Source organism: Cicer arietinum, chromosome 7 (genome assembly GCF_000331145.2).
Source record: "Cicer arietinum cultivar CDC Frontier isolate Library 1 chromosome 7, Cicar.CDCFrontier_v2.0, whole genome shotgun sequence".
Classification (NCBI taxonomy): Eukaryota; Viridiplantae; Streptophyta; class Magnoliopsida; order Fabales; family Fabaceae; genus Cicer; species Cicer arietinum.
In genome coordinates, this window is record NC_021166.2 from 24,964,367 (window position 1) to 24,969,446 (window position 5,080).

At 29.2% G+C, this 5,080-nt stretch overlaps 1 long non-coding RNA gene and 1 pseudogene across 1 annotated transcript in view; one reads left to right on the forward strand and one right to left on the reverse strand.

The window, feature by feature from the left end:
- The window catches only part of LOC101508917 (putative glucose-6-phosphate 1-epimerase), a 2,410-nt pseudogene extending 996 nt beyond the window's left edge, over positions 1 to 1,414 (forward strand).
- Positions 1 to 2,729, reverse strand: part of LOC140921055 (uncharacterized) — a 5,495-nt gene extending 2,766 nt beyond the window's left edge. The window contains exon 1 of the long non-coding RNA XR_012163914.1: positions 2,486 to 2,729. This is a non-coding gene — a long non-coding RNA (uncharacterized lncRNA). The remainder of the gene's footprint in view (positions 1 to 2,485) is intronic.
- Positions 2,730 to 5,080: the final 2,351 nt, after the last annotated feature.

Below are 5,080 nucleotides of genomic sequence, written 5' to 3' on the forward strand. Positions count from 1 at the left end.
GTTTCTATTTGTATGTAGTTTTGAGTACCGTCTGAGGGTAGCTTTGGGACCAGGAGGAGATTTAATGTTAACTTCTCGGATTCGGAACACAAACAGTGATGGGAAGCCATTTTCGTTCACCTTTGCATATCATACTTATTTATCAGTATCAGACATAAGGTAATTGCTTGAAATATGTTTGTCTAACATTAGTATTAACTGGCTTTTATTTATAACATTGCTGTTATATTTAGCAACTTACTGTTTGTTTGGTTTGCAACCACGGTTAGTCTACTTTCACCAATGGCATTGCATTAGTTTTGTCACCGAAGATTTAACAATTGGTTGTAGTTGTCTAGAATGCAAGCCCAAAAGTTCTAAATGCAACAACAGGTGAATTTATAATGGAAAAGACATCAAAGCATTATTGCAGGGGCATTTAATTTGGTGGCATGGGTAGGAGGGAGTTATAGGTTTGGATGCCTTAGATGGGGTGGAGGAAGGCATAGGAAAACTATAAGAGAAACCATTGAAAGACATTACTGAAAATTCATTTTTTTGTATAGCTCAATGGTGTAATTGATCCGCATTTATTCAAACCTCACATAGTCAGACAAGGTTCAGTTGTTGTATCTTTTGGTTGAGATCCAGTTTAAGAGGCATGTAGCAAACAAACTCAGCAAAAACATATTATGTTTAGCAATTTGGTGTGTTAGCTTATTCTCACATTTTTAAAACTGTGTGCTTTTCCTTCACGGTGGCAGATGTAGTTGTGTCAAATGCGAAAGTTGGCTTGGAACTTTGAAATACAACTATAGATTTTTGGATTTTGGTACTTGATGGTGCAGAGTATGGATAGGCAAATTTTTAAGTGTGCTGATGTAGAAACAAAATGCTACTGTAATTTATTGAATGAAATTTATAGCTTGCAAGTACTTTTACTTTGTTCAGTTAACTTTTTAGTTATGTTTGGTACATGGGTGGAATATTTAAGCTTGGTTTATGTATCAACTTCCAAGTTTGGAATTAGGAACTGTGGTATCTATTCACATATTTTTCTTGTTTTTATCTTCTAATTTGACTTACTATTTTTTCATGTTCTTTTTATCTTAGTTTCTATAAATTTGTTGTTGTATAAATGTATGTTTAGATAGTCTAACTAGTTTATTTGCATGTGTTCAGTGAAGTTCGGGTTGAGGGCTTAGAGACCCTGGATTATCTTGACAACCTGCAGAACAAGGATCGCTTTACTGAACAGGGGGATGCTTTAACGTTTAAATCAGAACAGGGGGATGCTTTACTGGTGTATTTACAATGGGATGCTTTACTGGTGAATCAGAACAGGGGGATGCTTTACAATGTGTATTTTGGTTATGTGTATTTTGAAACTTATGGTTATGTGTATTTTGAAACTTTTGGTAGTGACAATGTGTAAGTTATGGTAATGAGAATGTGTATTTTGAAACTTATGGTAGTGCAAGTTGCCTTTATTTTGAAACTTGTGGCAGTCAGGAGGAGTATTTTAAAAACACTGTTTATATAAAATTTCACTTTGTTTTTGACAATGAAATTTTAATATGCTTATAATTTATTTTATACATATATTAAAAAAATACAGCAAACTGTAAAAAAATAAAAATAGATTTAAAATTATTTTTTCATTATCCACGGACATGTCATGGATAAAAATATAAATATCAAGATGAACATTTGTCACGGATGGTCCGTCAGTAACATTACTTGCGACATGTCTGTAGGTAATTATCTACGGCATTATCCACATAACATCTATGAGTAGGTTTACCCACGGAGTCTCGGTAAGTCACACTACCCACGGATAATCCTTAAGTAAGTGTAACCTATTGCTTTTCCATCGGTAAATATATTCCTACGAGCGATTTAGCTACGAACCCGTGTCCGTGGGTAATCCGTAGGTAATTTTTGTTTACCTACGGACATGCCGTGGGTAAAGATAAAATCTGCCGTAGATAACAACAGTTTTTCTTGTAGTGCTCCTCTCAATCCCGCAACGTATCGTCACGTATCAATTAGGGAGCTTACATCGCGTTGATAGTCCTCTCCTCCTACGAATGACATTTCTCATAGGGGCGGCTCTATCTAACGGGTAACTCTCACTAATCAACACGAGGTAACTAGGTGCACCTAACACAGTTAACGATTTAATAACAATAACACCGATTTTCCAAAACGGGCATTTAAAATCATTTCATAGTAATTCATGAAAAAAAACATATTCAATCGCATAACAATTCAAGATTTAAATACTTTAACTCATATGTAAATCAAATTAATAACATATTATATAACAATGACCGTTAAATTAAATAATTGACGAAATCGAGATAAAATTCAAAGGTTGTGTTCCCCAAATTTTTCAATAAATACTTTAATATAAAAAACAACAAAATAATAATAATAATAATAATAATAATAATAATAATAATAGCATTATAAAAATATATGACGATGATCGTCGTCAACTCACCGTTATGGAGAATCGTCTAAGTTTGCTCTCCAACAACTCTCAGAGTAGCCGACAAGGTCTCAGTTGACAAATTTGAGTATCAAAAATATTTCCAAGACTTTAGAGAAATTTATTCTAAAGTTTAGCTACCTCTAGAAACCATCAACATCATTTAAATATACTAAGCACAAAATAAGATTTTTACTCAAAACTACATTTTTCTATGAATTCATACTAGGATTAGAGTTGTGCATTTACCTCAATGAGTCTCAATCAACAACTCTCAAAAGATGGGTACCCTTTTTCTTCCTTAGAACACAAACCCTAACCCAAAAATTCCAACCAAAAGAATTTGTAAGAGTTTGAAAAATTATACCTGTGGAAATGTTAAATCCGTTTTAAGGGTTGAGGGTTTGAGTAATAGAGTGAGAAGAAGCAAGGAGAAGGAAATGATAAGAAAGAAGAGAAAAGAAGAAAGAAATGGAAATGGAGGAGTGGGGTTGCTGAGAGAGAGAAAGAAGAAGGAGGAGAGTGAAATGAAAAAAAAAGAAAGAGAAAAGTTAATATTATTATTATTATTATTATTATTATTATTATTATTATTATTATTATTATTATTATATTTATCTTTTCTTTGCAAACACGGACATAACACATTTTCTCTCTTCCTTTATTGAAAAACAAAAAAAAGCTAATATTAAATTTTATGATAAACACATGTTTAAAAAAATAACACTAAGTTATTGTACATTTTATCTCCCACTGTACCTTGAACCCAAACCGTATATAAATATTGGTGAAACATCGCTCAATGTTATCCATGCACATAAAAAACATAAATGTAATTGCATGTCTTGCAAACTCATAATAAGATCAACCAATGAAAAAACAATTATTTGTGACATTATTGTAAATAAGATACGAGGACACGATATGTTTTGTTTGCAGCGCAATATACTCTTTGCAATACCTACACCGGGAAGCTGCTTTTTGCATGTTAAAAATACAATCACTAATAATGGGAATTTGAGTTTAAGACATTGGTAATCTCCTACTCGTTGCTTGATTACAATTTACAACAGTGTTTATTTTGATCAATATCTTCTATTTTATTTTGTAGATTTATGTCCTGGAGTTTGTAAATTCATCCATCTTTCTTGCTGCAAATATCTTTTTATTTAGTAGAGTATATAAAATGGTAAAGACAAGTGTCAAACAAGGATCACATTTTACTATGAAATTGTGCTTTAGTTATAATTTGACAAAAGAGTTATGATTTTTTAGTATTTGCAATTCCTAAAATGTGACAACGAAATTTAGCAAAATTTCACTCTAAATACAACATTTACTATTAAATTGACTTTGGCTATTGAATTCATTCAATGACTTGTTACCAATTTCTAAGAATGTTTCAACCCTAATCTCTTAGCGGTTGAACCTTTAATCTTAAATTGATTTCTAATCTCTTAACAAATTAAAAAAAAAAAAAAGATGAAACACCAAATAATAGAAATTATAAGTGGTTTCATGTGTCTCTAAATATCTCTAGACTTTAGAATTACAAATTCTCAATCTCAAACATTCAAAGATTCCACTCTCGATTTAATCTTTGAATCGTAAATCAATTAATTGGAGATCAAGGGATAAAAAAAAATTAAGAATATAGATTAAAAACACAACTTAATTGAATTCATTTAAATAATCAAATATCAAATTAAATACTAAATTTTTTCATTTTGTTCTACTTATCCCTTACAATAAGAATTTAATAACTTATCTTCAAGGAAAAATATAAACAATAAGAAATAAATAATTACACATATGGAAACCCATTGAATCTTCAATCATTTGTTCTCAAGTTGAATCTTTAATTTTTTGCTGTACCCAAGTGATTTGTCGTTTTTCTAAAGATCCCAAGGTACAAGAATGACCTAAAAACTAGAGTATTAACTTAAACTAGATTATGGCTTGCGCGCTGCGCGGATATTAATTAATTAATTTTATAAGTTTTATAAATAATATTTTATGTATTATAAATATAGTTATTTTATAATATTACTTTATTGATTTGTAATAATTAAATATGATTAGGAAAATTAAAATGAGGGAAAATCATGTTTATCACACTCATCTAATTTAATTTTTAAAATATTTTGTATAATTCGTATTATAACTTATTATATAGGATAATTGTTTGACTCATTGTACTTTGATTAACAATTTATTTTTCTAACACATAATGGTACTTGTATTTATTTGATGAAATAAAATGTAAAATACATACCCAAAAATAAGATATAAAAATTTAAAAATATGATTGACTATTTAATATTTTTTATTTTAAAAAAATGTTAATGTTGAATTATATTGTAGCGTAGTCTAAATTTATTTGTTTTATTAGTATGATTTTTTAATTGCGAGCTTGAGAAGTTGTTGTAAAAAAAAATTATTGAATATATTTAATCAAGAGTTTGAAATTAATTTTATTAAAGATTTACATATACTTTAAATCAATTTTAGGTATTTAAAAGTTTTAACTAATTGTTTGTGCAATTGAATTATAGTTATGTTGATATGTACCAAAAATAAATTTTATTAAAAAATAATTTAATTTTA